The following is an 18,496-nucleotide window of genomic DNA, read 5'->3' on the forward strand; positions in this document are numbered from 1 at the left end:
TGAAATAGATTTTGAAAATAGATTTATCATTAAAAGATGAATTTTGAGTAATGGTGGAAAACTACGAAGTATCGTCACACGCAGCACTGGGTAAACCACTGTTCACGATTGGTAAGAAAAAAAAAAAAAGAAAGTCAGTTTGTGACTACTCACTTATTAAAAAACTTGGCTTACGAATACTGATGAGAATCTGGAACATTCCGCGGGTGCGGATGATGACTCGAACTTGAAGTTCCACGAAGAAACCACGTTGACGTCATAGATGAAATGATGTTGAAGGTAGTTGGATCTTGTAGAATTTTCTGAAGATTTCTGCTGCTCGTGGAAATGATCTTAACACACGGAACATGCAAGTAGTATTTACAGATACTATGTTAATTTTAGGACGTCCAATGAGTGATCACAGTCCTTGTTGCAAAATAAAACACTATTTTAAACTGTCACTGAGAACGTCCAACACAGTGCAAACACGTAATATTTCTCATGACCGTCTCTAACCACAGTCTTTAAATCATTGTCCTGACAGATAACACTGATTCTCTAATGTTGATAGAACTATCTTATTTTAGAAAAAGTTCTTAACTTTCACTAAGTTTATCACTGTAACACGTCAAGTCCTAATATGGCACATAAATAAAAAGACATAGTCCAAGGATGTGCTATGTTAGAAAATAAGTTCTAGAGTAGTTAAAGTTACTGTACACGACAGTTTCTGTTGGTAATTTAATATTGTGTGCAATTAATTAAGTCCACACGTCATATTGTGAATGTCCAATATATAACTTCGAACTTCATTGATTTCGTACGTGTTATACTTTGAAATGTCTGTAAGTTATATCGTAGTCGCGGCACAATAGACTACTTACGGTGCGACGTCTTTTTTTTTCAAGTACGATGGCGATTTACCAGCCCGTAATTTCGTCTCCGCGAAACACGACGAAAAGTACTGTCTTCGAGACTGCACGAACATACTATGTGAGGGCCAGTCTCCCCTCTCTCTTACTCATACACATACTGCACTGCTAGACTGGACTGCTTGCAATGAACTGAACTCAACTCAACACACAACTACCTGTTAGCCTTGACCCAGTGGCATATATAGCTGGCGCTGGGAGGGGTAGTTTCTCTCGGTCATGTGGCCGTGAGTGCCTAATTTCTGTTAGATTTTAAATCATTGTAACTCAGCAACCATAGGATGGATTAATTTGGAACTTATAGAGGTTAGTTTTCATGACATCCGCTACCATTTAGCGTTTGTTCCATTAAAATTGGGACAGGCGTTGAAAACTTGCGAAAAGAAAGATATTTTCGAGAAATATCTCTAGGGGAGGTGAGCTTTGAACGACAGGTGACGGCACTTGACTCCGCCTAGCGCACTCGTGGAGTCTGGTACATACTGGAACATTCTTTTACTTAGATGTTCGTACGTCGGACGGATCTTATATGCTGGAACAACATTTCTTTTGATAACTATGGACCAGGACCTAGGCTTTCCTGGTACTATATATATATAAGTTAAACTACACAGATTTTACACTCGTTATCGATTAACACCGCAAAATTACGCACTCTCTTCGCGTTCTAACATGTGACGAGCATTCTTCTCAATAGGCGACTGCCACTGTTTTCCCAGGAACCTGCTTTAGTCCAACCGAATGCTGTCCAGGTGTTTCAACAGATAAGAAAAACCAAACCTCACTGGCTAGCTTCCAGACTCCCTTTGACAATATCAACACACACAATTGTAATACGGAGTGAAACTCAGCTACATATTTTAAATATATATCTAAGCCTTCATAGTTTTCATCGGCGGAAGCTTAGGAAAATTTCTGTCACCTTCCATTTAATATTCTACCTGAACCATTGACACGAATATTTAACAAGTTATTTTGAGAGATAAACCCCGCAATTTCTTGCAGACGAGCGACGTGGGTTTCACCATCCAAACCATCAAGTAGAATGAAAAAAGTAGGTGGAGGGGAATTCTTTTATACCTTCTGAGAGGACGCCACCCTCACCACTAAGCTCGATGTTGCAATCTGATAATTCCAGATCCACTGGACCAATTTCCTTGAAATTTATTGCATAAATTCGGACAGATTTGTAATTTATTATGGTATAAAATTCATATTTTTCCCATACTTACAACGGGCGTAATGAATTTATTTATGACCTGTAGTTTCGCGACCTTTCTGCGCCAGATAACCTCGACACGTATCGCAAATCCGCGAGTAGGACGACAACTTTCCTCCAGGCTTAACTGCATTTATATTCACCCTGGGAATTCTATCTTCATGTAATGTTTATTAATAATTTAGATACTTTACTCCTGGATTTACCACGTCACCAAAATCTCTCGTTATGAAGAATTTTCCGAAACTGATAAATTTTTCACGGCTCGAGGTCAACCGAAGTATCCCGGGATTTCACGAGCTCGCGGCTCGCTTGTCACGGTGAGTTCGTTCCCACGAAAGAGCGAGGCTCTTGAAATAGAAACATGGCTACTCTTAACAAAGTTATTTGTAGCTGAAATAAATATCTGGAATTATTTTTCATCGTAGAATTATGGGTTCAATGCTGTATTAATAAGATAGAGCACAAAGCAAAATTTTAAATTGACTATGTAATAGGTTATCCAGTCATTATAAATAATATTTATTTTTTATGTTGCATGAAAATTGCTCCTTTCAGCAACGTTTCCATTATTTTTAGGTTTTAATTTGACAGACTTGTCAACAATACTCATATACGTAATAATACCTCTGGGTTTTGCAATCAGGTATAACCTATTGGAGATATAAGTTTATAAATTCTTCATTATTCATACGATAAGCAAAACTCTAGTTTCGCGCTATTTTAGGAACAAAGATGTGAAGGTAACATTCAGTGATAATAAAATGCAGAACTACTTGTAATTCCTGTGCAAATAGAAATTTTATCAGAAAACTTCAGGTGAATCTGATAAGAACTTTGTCGCAAGGAGCATTTTATACATGGCAATGAGCTGATGATATTTTAAGCTAGACAAAATGCAATTCAAAGTTTTAATAAACATGTTTGCATTAAGACTGCTCTGGACTGCAAGTTATTCCTTCAGACTTCTGTCTCCTCTTACGCACAGCGTAGGTAAATATATTCCAGTGCGATTATTCAAATGGTAGTCCGAAAGTACTTTGAAGCCAATATTGCCTGAGAACTTGAAAGAAAGGAGCTTATGTTCGCTCTATATACACTGTCCCACTACTCTTTAAATTCGGCATTTACCGAGCTCGATAGCTGCAGTCGCTTAAGTGCGGCCAGTATCCAGTAATCGGGAGATAGTGGGTTCGGGCCCCACTGTCGGCAGCCCTAAAGATGGTTTTCCGTGGTTTCCCATTTTCACACCAGGCAAATGCTGGGGCTGTACCTGAATTAAGGCCACGGCCACTTCCTTCCACTTCCTAGGCCTCTCCTATCCCATCGTCGCCATAAGACCTATCTGTGTCACTGCGACGTAAAGCAAATAGCAAAAAAATATTAAATCCGGCATTTAGTGCGTTAAAATTGGTGTTCGGACAAAAATTGAATTTAAAAGAAGAAGAATGTGGGAATTCATAAGGTTAATTAGGAAAATTCTATTATTTTTTTTGTCAAAAATCGCAACGCTTCAGTCATTACTACCCTTAATAATCGTATTGCTCTATTAAATACTTCATCAACTTGCACTCGGATATCTACGAAATATTATGCAGAGAAATGACCAAACGTTCTTTGCACAGCTTTATTTCCACTCATAGAAATCAAATAACAGCATTGATTGTACAGAGACTGGCGCACATTGTCAAATACAGTAATGCATTGTTATGACCAACGAGCGGAGTGGTTATGGAGCCAAGCTCTGCATTCGGGAGACGGGCGGGTTCGAACCCAATCGTCGACTGTCTTGAGAATAATTCTTTGTGGTTTCCCATTTTCACTTCGGGGCAAATGCAGGGACAGTCCTCATTCACAGGGCACAGCCGAGTGTTTCCACCTCCTTACCCAATTTCATTCAGCATCAATAAAATTCACCTTCATTAACTCCTCAACTACAGTTCGTGACAGGAAGGGCATCCGGCAGTACAAATATGCCCTAAAATTTCATCTCACCTCATCCCCGTATAAGGAAACAGGACTGAGGTGTGGACATACATTTAATTAAACATTTCATTCAAAAGTAAGGGAAGGGTGTGTAAATTAAAGACTTCCTAGGCTTCGGACCTGACACAATTAAGTGGAAGCAGTGCCGAACTCAGCTTAGTGAACCGTGGGCGCCAAACCCTGCTCCAAATTAGAGAGCCCTTGAGGTTGTAAATACGTACGCCCTATACCTGCACTGTTAAAATTTCAATATTGATCTCAGAAACTTTGACAGATAGAGATCTGAAATTTTTAGGAAGTACGAAGAGTTGTGTCACTCCTTTCTAACTACTTAATATGAATCAGAACATACAGACAAATAATTAATTAGTTATTTATTTTTAAAATTAGGTTCACTTTTCTTTAAAAAGTCCACTGTTTCTTTTATAAGAGTAAGGAACTATCCGAGGTAGAAATGCTTCTGTGGATAAGTAGCTGAAGTGTACAAACACTGTAATATATATTCTTAAGGAAGTCAATTTCAGGAAATCAAGTTCAAAGCTTCTCAGGGTATCAACTCACATACGGAGGTATGTCAGCTTATAGAAACAGCCTGTTCCATAATCAACATTGTCTAGATGCTGTTGCTGATCATCCGGCAAGCCAAGAAGCTTCCTTCTTTTCCTGCTTCTTTAGTAATTTCTTCTGCTGCACGCTGAGATTTCACGATCCGAAATCGATCCATTCGTTGACAGGCGTGCAGTGTGTTGGCTCCTGGAGTGAGACCGAGCTGTTCCAGTACCCTGATTCTTCCCTTCTTATCATCATTAAATGTTATCACTTGACATCGTATTTTTAGGCTGTAATAGGTTAGGATGCAAACTATTTTGGTATGTAGGAAGTGTCGTGCAACCCGTTCTTCTATAATGTAGCAAGAGTAACATAGATTCAAGGAGTTCTGCAGCTCGTACCCCAAATATATATGTAAATCTCATAGCATAACCGTTGAACAGGGTAGTGTACACTTCTTACTCGCTGAAGAAAGTTTGCATTCTAACCTATCTATGCTTAAATATCCGCTCCTTGGGTATCAAAGCACCACAAACACCTAAATGTAGTATTTTCATTCCTACAAACACATTTTTGGTATGCCATCATGGAGACATGTGGAAAGAAGTCGGGATGAGCTGACTGTCTTTACACTGGTTTTTTTTTTTTTTTTTTTTTTTTTTTTGCTATTTGCTTTACGTTGCACAGATACAGATAGGTCTTATGGCGACGATGGGATAGGAAAGGCCTAGGAATGGGAAGGAAGTGGCTGTGGCCTTAATTAAGGTACAGCCCCAGCATTTGCCTGGTGTGAAAATGTGAAACCACGGAAAACCATCTTCAGGGCTGTCGACAGTGGGGTTCGAACCCACTATCTCCCGATTACTGGATACTGGCCGCACTTAAGCGACTGCAGCTATCGAGCTCGGTGTATATACTGGTTTAACAGCTCCATAACTTTTGTGGCTAAATTGTACCTCTGTTCCTTCTGCCTGATCTTTGTGGTACTTGCACCATACATCAGCACCAGGTAAATAGAAGCAATGTTTAGGTGCATCATTAGCGGATTATATGCCGTAGATTGTAACCCACACTGCTCTTTCCATTCTTTATTCCATAAAAATGCTTGAGTTCATCGATGCTCTTACTTGCAAGTGATGATGCATGTTGTTTAAAGGGGCCTAATATCTAGGTCATCGGCCCTTTTATCTGTAAGTCTTCCCTTACCATATAGAGTCTTTCCATCTGATAACTTTAAATTTTCCTTTTGCTTCTTCAATTTTCGAAGGAGTGTTACTATCCGTTTTTGTACATGGCCCACATATTCACTTTTTTTAAATCTGGTTTTCACCATATGGTTGGCTTTCCGGTACTCAGTGTAACACACATCCTTCTAGATTGAAAATTCCAGAGGTAGAGATATCTAGCTAAGTCAATGCAGAACGACTGGATTTTATTACATTTGCACTATGAACATTTAAATGATAAAAAATACACTTCCAATTGAAATAATACATTTAATTGTTCAGAAGAGATAAAATATTAAGAGATAATAATTGGAAAATTTCACAATTCGACCAATTTCACCATACTTACTCCTATTATGAGCCTGACACAATTAATTGGAAACAGTGCCACACACAGCTGGGGAAACCGTGGCTGCCAGCCCACGCTGCAAATTTGGCATCCTCTGGTCCCCCATTAAGTCACCTTTTACGACATGTAGGGGATACCATGAATGTATTTTACAGCTCCAATCCACGAAGGGTACTTTGTGAGTTACCCCTCATATGTATCTTTCCTACAGCTTCCTTCTTCGTTATACCCAATTATAAAGAGCGCATTTGAACTGGTTAGATTGGTCTGACGGCTTCCCCTTCTTCTTCTTCTTCTTCTTCTTCTTCTTCTTCTTCTTCTTCTTCTTCAAAAATCTCTTCCTGAATTTTCTGTGCTGTTTTGCATTCTTCTGTCGACTGTTTTCTAGTGGTATTTTCAGCTTTTTCCACGAATGTGTAATTTGCAGCGAGGGTTTTTAAGGCTTTACAATTTTTTTTCTGGAATCGTCTGTAGCGTTTGTATGTATGTATGTTCAGTCTTCTGTCCTAAGGTTGGTTGGATCCTCAACAGTTCCGCTATCAGCTGTCATAGATGGCCTAAATATTACTGAAGAGGCGTACTAGGGAAATGAGGAGCGAGGTAGTTTGCCGTTGCTTTCCTCACCGAGACAGAAGTTGCAATTACATATCAGTCTGCCAAGCTCACTGAAATGCATGCATCACCCGACCCTATGAGCAACATTTTCACACCATTCATAGCAGGGACTGGCTACAGAAGGAATGGCATTACTAGCATCGCTCATACCTCAGTCACTTTCATTATTGCCAAAGCCAAGGATAAGACAGAGACAGATCAATGAAAGTAACAAAATTGCTCTAGCCCATACCAGAAGACATACAGCACAGTAAACACTAGGGATGCTAGCAAAGGCATCTGTAGCGTTTATTTCTTATAAATCCTGCTTAATTTCTTCCAACCAGTTTATCTTGACTTTCCTTGAATTGGTTAAAGTTAATAGTATTTTAGTAAGTCAATTATTGTCCATTATGCCGATGTTACCATAGAATGTTAAGCGTTCCCTACGTACGGCATCAGTAAACTTATCTGTTTCTTTGTACAGGTCTGCAGTTTTTCTTTTAAACCATATGGCATCCACATGTGTGGGACCATATATTTTCCTAAGGATTTTTCCATCCTGCTTTCCAATTTCATAAATTTTAGAGTGGTCTCCTAGCATTGTAGTTTCCGAGGCATATAATGTTCCGGCAAAACAACTGTCCTGTAATGACGACGTTTAGCATTACGCGATATCACTCTTTCATTGTAGTTATTCCATATTGCTCTGTTCCCTTTCTCGAGTTTGCTGGCTCTTTAGGAATTGGGTTTACTGTCCAGTCCAGATGGTAGTATGATTTGTCCGAGATACTTGAAGGAAAACACATTTGAAAATATCCCATATTTCGTCAGCAGTGGGGATCTCCTGATATTTTTATGTACATTTGCCATAAAATAATTTCCTCATATGATGTTTGGAGGCCTGTCATTGATGATATCTCATGTAATTGCTCTATGGCATACCTAGCTTCTTTACTAGACCATCAGCAGAAGACAGACACTTCACCTTGATTCTCTGTTCCAAAGTCCTTATGTTTATACCTTCGATTAATTTGTCCCATCCTCTGATTACTTCGTCTAAGAAAAACAGAATCTTTCATAGTAATTATTGAATATCAATTCATTTCAGAATATGAAAGAAGTTCAAACATGTTAGTATCCAGAACATTTAGTGGTGCGACAGTTCCGGGATCTGTGAGTCACCGAAACACGTCAGTCCGGAGCTGGAAGACGTTCCTAGGTGATCATTTCCACCCACCTGCTAGCATGTCAAGGTGACATCTATTACTCCTCTACCAAAGAGCGAAATGAAACTCAAGAACACATTTCGGTATGAGCCAAGTTGGCAGAAGACTTCTTGTGTACTCCCTGTCCACATCTCAATCATCGTGCTATACATAGGAAAGTTGGAATGTTATCAATTAGTAAACTAAATTAATAAATTCAATTAGTAAATATTGATGTCCGCCTCTGTGGTGTAGTGGTTAGTGTGATTAGCTGCCACCCCCGGAGGCCCGGGTTCGATTCCCGGCTCTGCCATGAAATTTGAAAAGTGGTATGAGGGCTGGAACGGGGTCCACTCAGCCTCGGGAGGTCAACTGAGTAGAGGTGGGTTCGATTCCCACCTCAGCCATCCTCGAAGTGGTTTTCCGTGGTTTCCCACTTCTCCTCCAGGCGAATGCCGGGATGGTACCTAACATAAGGCCACGGCCGCTTCCTTCCCTCTTCCTTGCCTATCCCTTCCATTCTTCCCATCCCTCTGCAAGGCCCCTGTTCAGCATAGCAGGTGAGGCCGCCTGGGCGAGGTACTGGTCATTCTCCCCAGTTGTATCCCCGACCAAGAGTCTGAAGCTCCAGGACACTGCCCTTGAGGCGGTAGAGGTGGGATCCCTCGCTGAGTCCGAGGGAAAAGCCGACCCTGGAGGGTAAACAGATGATGATGATGATGATGATGATGAAATATTGATACTTTTCTGTTGATATCCGATATTTTAGTATCGATATTTTTGTGTTATCGTTACTATGTTATGACCAGGACCCGCATTCTGATGACATGTCATCTTTAAAATGGTTCACCACAGACATTGCTAACGTATACAGGACTAAGCGAAATTCGCGCACCCGGGCGTTGCAGCGTGTCTCCTCACATGTCAGCAATAAAAAAAAATATCTCTCACAAAAGTTCGTCCTGCGAATATATCCGGGAGAAAAAGGTCGTTGAAAAGTGGCAATCTGGCAACACTGTTACCACATGCAGGGTAACTCCCCCTGTCAGCATTTTTTCGGTGTGCTGTACAGTTGGAGCAGTGGATAGAGTTTTGGGTTAACATGCAGGAGGTCGAGGGGTCGATCCTGGGTTGAGGCGTACGTTTTTTATTTCGTAAATGTAGTCCAGGTGGTATGATATCTGACATCTTAATCGTCAACAGCGATTGCAGCGGGTTCTCTTGAAACAATTTGCACTTACATACTATGATCCTAGAAATGGACGAACATTCGTTTTCATTGGCCAGCTTTGAAAGACGCCCTTTCCACGTAGTGGGCGTGAATTTATTAGCACCACTTCATCTGCTAGATGCGTTACAACGTGTTCAGCGTTACTAAATTTTGTAAATGTAGGGTACATGTGACCTAAGAAACGGTGTCTTACTGTGTTACAGTATGTAATGTCCGATGGAAATTAGCAAATAAAAAACGCGCCTCAACCCAGGATCGAAAACCCGACCACCTGCATGCTAACCCAAAACTCTATCCACTGCAGAAACTGTACAGCACGAGGTGTACGTGTTGACAGAGGTAGTTACCCTACATGTGGTTACAGTGTTGCCAGATTGCCACTCTTCAACGACCTTTTTCTCCCGGATATACTCGCAGGACGAACTTTTGTGAGAGATATTTTTTTATTGCTGACATGTGAGGAGTCGCGCTGCAACGCCCGAGTGCGCGAATTTCGCTTCACCCTGTATACACATCCTGTTCATGGCCCCCGTATTATTAAGTCATATTTTCATCATTTTCTAAGTATTTCATTTTAGGTCAATTTCTCGCTTTTCGCGTCATTATTATGTCATTTTATCAAATTTATTAGAATATTTTATACGTTTTGAGTCATTTTCTCACATTCTTAACGGTTTATGCTGCATTTTTTGCGCATAGTACTGGATATTAACGTAACTGAAAGTGAGGATGAATACAAAGACATGAGAATATTCACAACGTCGTTCAACCCTTATTTCTTGGAATATCCACATTCCAGGATACACACCTGCGCTTGCAGCTATTCCGGAAGCGATGTTGAAATCGAGGAGTAGGAAGACAGACAATTGTAGGCCCAAGTAATACCACTCTGGTTAAGTACCTCAGTGCAACCATACGTATGTTAAGTGGATTTGTGTTATCGACCGAGATTGTTTTTCGAGTGTATTTAAAATGCCGCAGTTAAAGACATCTAGGGCTGTTCATTTCATTTTGTAATTCGGCGAGGATATTTTACCACCGATGGTGACAGTAGTTTCTGCAACATATGTGAAGTGGAAGTGGCAGGAGATAGGAGATTTACCGTTCAGCAACATACAAGTCGAGAGAAGCACATACGTGGAGCCCAAATTGTAGGAAACGAAAAGATTCTGAACTGTTACTCTCACAGTCATCATCCGATGGCGGCACTTACTCTGTGTTTTGTAAAGACTTGTGTGAAGCTTTGGATTCTTCGTATATTCAACTCTGGAAATTGAACAGTATTAAACTGGGAGATTTCTTAGAGAGAGATACGGGCCGTGTAATTCCAGATGAATCTACTCTGAGAAAGAACTATGTATTCAATGTTATGACGACACAATAAGGAATATCAGAGATGAAGTCTGCGGAAACAAAATATTATTTTCAAGGTCCGTTATATTGCCAATATTATGGTGGGTACGTTAGAGTAAATAGGCCAGTAAAAATATTTTTGCTCACAACGGAAGTTTTGCAATCTGTGAACCATTCTACAATATGTCGCCTCTTCGATAAATCGATGGGAATACTATGGCCTGAGGGTGTAAGGTATGATGTTGTTCTGCTCTTTGTGACTGATGCAGCGCCTTACATAGTTAAAGCTGTCAATGCAATCAAAGCATTTTACTAAAAAAATGGTACATGTAACCTGTCTAGCTCACGCTTTTCACAGAGTGGCCGATGAAGTCAGATCAAATTTCCCTAAAGTTGACAAGCTTGTGTCCCTAACTAAGAATATATTTACAAAGGCTTCATCACGCAGGGAACATTTCTGATCCCAAACACCCGACATTCCACTACCACCGCAGCCTTGCATCACACGGTGGGGTACGTGGATCGACGCCTGCATTTACTATTGTGACCACTCTCAGACAGTGAAGCATGTAATAGGTTCTTTAGACATACAAGATGCCAAGGCCATTCAGATGGCTCAAGAATTGTTTGCGGATACGCAAATGGAGGGAAAGCTAGCGTGCATCAAAGCAAATTATTACACGTCTTAGAGAGAGAGAGAGAGAGAGAGAGAGTGGCTCTAGAAAAATGATCACTTTAGTCAGAACAGCCACAGACGAATTAAAATTCTAGTGTGACAGTGTCAGACAAACTGAAACGTTTTCTTGACAAAAAGTAGGGTTTTAATGTTTTCTGCTCCATCTCTCGGATTTTGGCGGGTGAAGATTTCAGCATTATTGGCATTGAAGAAGAACTTACATCTAGTGATTTAGTGCACTTTAATTATGCTCCAAGAGCATCCGTAAACATTGAAAGGAGCTTTTCAAAGTACAGAAACGTTCTGGTTGATAATCGTCGTTCTTTTTCATGTGAGAATCTACGAATGGTCGCAGTCATCTACTGTAACATGGAGTGAGGTAAGCCTGTATAGCCTGTCATGTATTTTAAGTGCACACTTTTCTTATTATCTCTAACCCGATAAAGAATTCAAGTACCTAACGGCGAAATTCTCTCTCTTTTTATTCTTCAGATGTTGCAGCCTTATGTTCCACGTATCACGAAGTATTACTATACTTTCTTTGAAGAAAAGAACACAGAACATGGAGTGCCAAACAATAACCAGGATTTGTGTAAAAATAATTCGTATTTGTAAAATAGTAATTAAATTAGGTACCTACTAAAATCATTTCAACATACAATGACGTAGTCTGTTTGCATTTTTTGTGTGATGAAATAATGCCAAAAGTTTTCGGGTCAATTTATGGGATATTTGCAATAATTTTAGGTAATTTTTTTTTACATTTTTAGGTCATCAATATCCGCGTCCTGGTTATGAAAGTATCGGTAGTGAAAAGATAGAAAAATTAAGAAATCGATATTCGACTTTTCAGTATCGATATGTTTGTGGTATTGGAAACGTGTTGTTACGATATCGAAAATATCGTTAGGATTTTTTTTAACAATTGGCTTTGCGTCGCACCGACACAGATAGGTCTTATGGCGACGATGGGAGAGGAAAGGCCTAGGAGTGGGACGGAAGCGGCCATAGCCTCAATTAAGGTACAGCCCCAGCATTTGCCTGGTGTGAAAATTGGAAATCACGGAAAACCATCTTCAGGGCTGCCGACAGTGTGGTTCGAACCCACTATCTCCCGGATGCATGCTCACAGCTGCACACCCCTAACTGCACGGCTAACTCGCCCGGTTAGGAAAAATTAAGGAATCGATAATTTTAGTATCGATATTTTGTTTCGATAGTTTTGCAGTAGTGACGCTATGATACGACATTATCTCTCTCTCTCTCTCTCTTTTTATTTTTTTTATTTTTTTTTATAGAATTTACTTTACGTCGTATTCGTCAGTGACGACGGATAAGAAAGTGCTAGCAGTGAATAGGAAGTGGCAGTGGCATTAATTAAGGTGCAGCCCCAGCATTTGTCTGGTGTTAAAATGGGAAACCACGGAAAACTATCTTCAAAGCTTTCCACAGTGGGTTCTAAGCCACATTCTCCCGAATACAAGTTCACAACTATGTGCTGCAAGCCGCGCGGTGAGACGTTATCTATATGGAAAAGAACGTTAGGAAAAATTAAGGGATAGCGGTTTTAATCTAATAATGCGTACAAAAAATAGATGACTTATTTTTTTCTAATTCTGGTAGTTTGGAAAAAATCATTTGTTATCGAGAAATATAAATTATTTGTTTTAATATTGTGTATCGGCGTATTAAGAATCGGTTTCGAATAAGATATTGATATCCTAGTATATGGGAATGTTCCTACCAACAAATAACTCCCCTTTTCTTTTTTTTCTTTTTTTTATTAGGGTTGTTTATAGTCGCTTTAACTCCAAGGTCTTATCGCGACTCTTACATATGATTACAGAATAATGGTAATAATAATAATAATAATAATAATAATAATAATAATAATAATAATAATAATAATAATAATAATATTGTAATTATAAAAATGTAAAGAAAAAAATAAGTATAATGTAATTACATTTTGGAGTGCAAGCCAGTGTCTTTGAGGAAGTTGATGACTTGATGACTCAGTGCTGGAGAATACAGTGTCAGTTCTATTTCTTTAGGTATGTTGTGGTGTTGGCGCCAATGGTCATACAGTTGACATTCTGAGATGATATGCTTGACAGTGAGAGAGCAGTTACATTTGCTGCAGGTGGGAGGTTGTTTCTTTTCTAGGAGATAGTTGTGGGTGATCTTCGTATGTCCTATCCTTAGTCGGGAGATTAAGACTTGTTCATGTCTGGTGAGGTTCTTTTTCTTCTTCCCATCTATTTCACTGCTTCAGTATTTTCAACCGCTTTTCTTTATCAAATGTTGATTGTGTTTAATGATCTTGTACTAAAACAATGGTTCAAGAACGTGCTGCTCGACAGTCGCCGTTCTTTTCCCGTGAGAATCTACGAATAGTCACAGTCATCTACTGTGACGCGGAGTAAGGTAAGGCTGTAAATAACAAACAATAATAATTTTGAAATATGGAGATGATTTTGGCTGTTAGCTTTCAGCCTTTTACGAGCATTTCCAATGCCTTTTTATTTAGGTTATCACCAAAAATAATGTTCACAATATACTCTCTAATTCAATTCCGTACTTTTATTTAGTCAAAATAATTAACTTGCATTTACTCTCTAACACATAAAAATACATTGTAGCATGAAGAACCACGCCCTCGTAATCTTCGTACCATAGGGACTTGGCTTCCATTCCCGCCTGCACCAAGTATTTTAGCCGCGTTTGGTTCATTTCTCTTTCTCCGGAGGTCGGTGTTTGTGAACGTTTTAATACACGTGTTTATTGACAGAAAACGGACCACCGTAGCAACTAGCAGTAATAAATAAATCCTTCCAAATAAAGTTGGCATCAGAAAGGGAATCGGGTCGTTAAACTGGTCTTAATATACATTAATTAAAATCTCAGAAAATAGGGAAAAGGGACAAGGAAGGAGGAAAAGTACTAAAATAATTGTACATCCTAGGAGATGGAAGTTAGTGGCTGGGTTGGTTTTTTTTGTTTTTGTTTCTTTTTGCTACTGGCTTTACGTCGCACCGACACAGACAGGTCTTATGGCGAAATTCCAAGATGTTCAATTTTTTTACTTTTTACCCCCGAAAAATATCTAAATATGGAGGCAATTTTAATTACTGTGCAGACATTTCTTTTGAAACAGTTGTTGGCTAAATGGTTAGTCGTATCACAGAACGGATGGCACAACCTCCGTTCAATTTGGAGTGATCTACGACTTTGGTCCTATGAATTTTGACGTATGTCTCTCCCTTATACGTTAGATTCGACTGTATTTTTGGATTGTTCGTAAATTTGGTGAGTTTTACACGTATATTTCATTGTTTTATAGACTTATAGGAGAGTTAGTGTCATCAGGTTTGGCGCGTACATTGAGAAGACAGATCACCAAATGCGAGCTAAATTTCATGGTTCTACCTTGCACATGACTATGCGAAAATAATGTATAGTATTCAAAATGTACCCAAATTTCACCCTATTCACACGTTCTAACTCATCCTAACCCGTAAATATGGGAGAAACAAGAAAATATTTTAGAACCGAACATGTAGAACAATAAAAGCGACGTCTGATGACGCAAACCGTTTGTCGATATGATGTACCCTTGAGGGGCAGTAAATCTGTAAATGAATGTCTGCTATATTGTAAGTGCGCATATTCCTTCGTATATCGATCTATATTAATTGAAGTCAATTTGTATCGATCTAGAAAGGCGTGGCTGTCATTAGTATTAGTACTTTAGAAATTGACAGTGACTGGCAGCAGGAGGACGTCTCCTGTGGTAATCAATTCTTCCCATATCTACTTTGACGTGCAGTAGGAATGTGGTCCTTCTCCAACTCCTGTGTAACTGGCATTAATAAGGAGGGCCTACCATTTTAATGAAGATTTCCCTTCTCGGTATGACTAACAGAAGGCAATGGAGCATGCAACTTTGTCCAAATCTCCCCTACCCTATTCTGTCTGGCAGTAGGCAAGAGTGCCCGCCATTATAAACAAGTTTACCCATTTAAAATGTGACTGGCATTAGGCAAAGTGGCCTGCTATCATAATCGAAACTCACCAACTCGAGTTTTACTGGTAGTGAGTTGACTGGCATTATAAAAGGGCCTGTCATTATAATGATAATAGCATAACGCAATTTTCACTGGCAGTCGTGAAGGTGCCTGCCGTTCTAATGATAGCCCCTCAAGGGGAATGTGTCTGGAAGTAAGAAAGGTGGCCTGTCATTTTAAAGAAAACTCCCAAATCGATTTTGACCGGTAGTAGGCAAGGTAGGCTCATTTGCCAACTGAAATTCACAATCGAGTTGGGAAGTTTCATTATAATGGCAGGCCTGCCGTTATCATCACAGCTCTAAAACTCGCACCTTACACGGGAAACAACGTATAGGAACCTCCCCACAGTGTTTCTTCGATAACGGTAAGTGGCATGCAATTTAATAAAATCTCAATCACCGCGTGTAAAGTAATTTACGTAGAAATCCGTATACGATGTAGAAAACCGTAGCGAGGCACGGGCACATTTGCTAGTCATTATTTTAATAATAATAATAATCATCATCATCATCATCCTGCCATTCCAAAATCTGATTATGTCTGCCGGGTTTGAACCTGCACACTTAGGAGACGAAGGCCGAAACTCTAGCAATGATCCACGGAGGGAGCTTTGATCATGGAAAGTGAGAGGAACTGTCGGTAGCTTATTGGAATAGTAAGAAGGGAAAAAGTTTTGGCAGGATAAAATCTGCGATCATAGTGTCATGAGATTGGGGTAGTTACGTACCTGAAAGTTGTTACCTTGTCCCTTATGTGGGGTCGGCGACAGGACAGCGATGTTTCAATAGCACCTTGCCCTGTACATCCTCAGTGGTAAACTCGAGTTGTACCATATCCATTTTGATCTTCCGATCCATGGGTAGTTTCGATCTTCCGAAGCCTCTTCGTCCTCCCTCTTGCTCCTATTATTTATCAAAACTGAGAAAAATTAAGACTTTAGGGTCTTCCGCACACGAAGAAACACTAACGCTACCTCGGAGCGAGGTGAATTTGTTTGCAGACACGTCCGGCGTGTTGAGCGAGTTTGCGAAGTCGTTCGGGTTACGTAGCTGTGAGCATGCATTCGGGGGATAATGGCTTTTAACCTTACTGTTAGAAGCCCTGAAGATGGCCTTTCGTTGTTTACCTTTTAACACGGATATGTTCTTGGACTGGAGTCTACCCCGAATCAGCGTTATCAGTTTTCGGACAGCATTGTAACCATGACAACCAGTGTCAGTAGCGTAGCGTCATCTGCTCACTGTGTGGTTTCTTCTTCTTCTTTTTCCCTATAGTGCGCGGCATGAACGATGGCGTCTCAGTTTAGTGAGGTTCTGCGCAGTAACGTGATTACTCTACAGAAAGTCAATCAGCTTAGTAAACCTCTTGAGGGTGCGATGAAGAGAACCGTAAATTAGTGTGTTAAATCGTGGAAGGTGAACAGCACAACCATAAGCAAATCAGTTGCTAGAATGTCGATTCACGACTTGGCCAAGTCACAGGAGTGAACAGATGAATCGTGTGACCGCAACACATTTAGATTATTTTAATCAGTACGTTTTTAGATGAAAATACATTACATGTGTGCTGTTGGTGAATTTCTAAGAGCAAAGAAATAGGTGGCGGCTATGCAAGGAGACGAATCTGTGTGCTTCCAGGGAATGCTATGTATTTTAAAGTGTATGATTTCAGATATACCTGGTGTATTGGTGATGATGTTACAAACTTTCAGGGGTGATGGAGGACGGCAAATGGATCAATTTGATATAAGGAACCGTTCGAGTCAAAAGTTATTAATAATCCGAGTTCGTTTACGTAGTAGGCCCGTTGTTGCCTTCCTCCCCGCCTAAATGCATCAGTGTACACAGTGTAAATCGTCAACGGATGTTTTTCCAACATGATGAAGCCCCACCTCACTTTGGACTGAGGGTTCGTGAACATCTCTATCAGACATTGCCTGCAAAGTGGATAGGAAGAGAAGGTACTGTTTCGTGGCCTGCTAGTTCGCCTGACCTTACTCCAACTGATTTCTTCTTGTGGGGCCATGCGAAAAGCCTTGTGTATGAGACACCTGTCGAGACTAAAGAGGAGTCTTGGAAAGAATTATCTCTGCTTGAGACGTTGTTCAAATGACACCGGGGATATTCGAAGGGGTACTTTATGCCTCGATGTCATGTCTGCATTGGCGCAGGGGGACACCATTTCGAGCAATTGTTGTAAATGGAGCAGCTTGTGAAACTTGTGCAGGTAAACGGACTTAAATGAGTAGAATTTTGCTTAACTTTTTGACTCGATCGTTTCCGGAATATGGTTCTCTTACCATCCTCCATCATCCCTGAAAATTTGTAACATTATGACGGATACGCCTTGTATAAAGTGTAATGACGAAAGAAATTTCCTTATGGAACGTTCTGAAATTCCTGCTGCAAGAGACATATTATTGAGGACAATGAATCAAATTAGACAAGAAGGAAATGCCTAAATTTATTACTTAGATGAAACTTTGGTAAATGAGAACCATACTTGCTGGAAATCGAATGATGGCTTGTGGGGTCTGAAAGTTTCGACTGGTAAGGGTGGTCTTTTATTAACTTGTCACGCTGGTTGCACCGTTTCTGGATTTATTCTTCAAAGCAAATTAGTGTTTAGGTACAGACATAACTGTAGCAGTGAAATGAATGGGGTGACTTTTAATGAATGGTTCAAACCACAGTTTTTACCCTAGCTAGCTCCAGGGTGGTGGTGATGGTGATGATTGTTTAAAGAGGAAGTACAACTAGGCAACCATCCTCTATATAACACTAATCAGAGGGAAAATTGGAAGGGACACGACACTTTGAAAAATGAAATAATCGGTCAAAGGAAGACAAGGGCCACGAAGGGCGTGAACATGAAAGACTACCTAGCCCTCGTAAACCTAATAGCGTCGGGGTTGGGAAAGTACAAGAGTTGACCAAGAGAGGTCGTATAGGATAGATGAAAGTCAGGAGCCTGGCACAAGTAAGTGGAAGCAAGGCCAGGACTCAGCTAAGAGCACCGTGGTTGCCAACCCACGCACCAAAGTTCAGAGCCCCTGAGGCAACTCTACCTCCAGGGTCCGTTGTAGGGGATAAAGCGCAGTTGTACTTCCTCTTTAAACAAT

Source organism: Anabrus simplex, chromosome 1 (assembly GCF_040414725.1).
Source record: "Anabrus simplex isolate iqAnaSimp1 chromosome 1, ASM4041472v1, whole genome shotgun sequence".
NCBI classification, from domain to species: domain Eukaryota; kingdom Metazoa; phylum Arthropoda; class Insecta; order Orthoptera; family Tettigoniidae; genus Anabrus; species Anabrus simplex.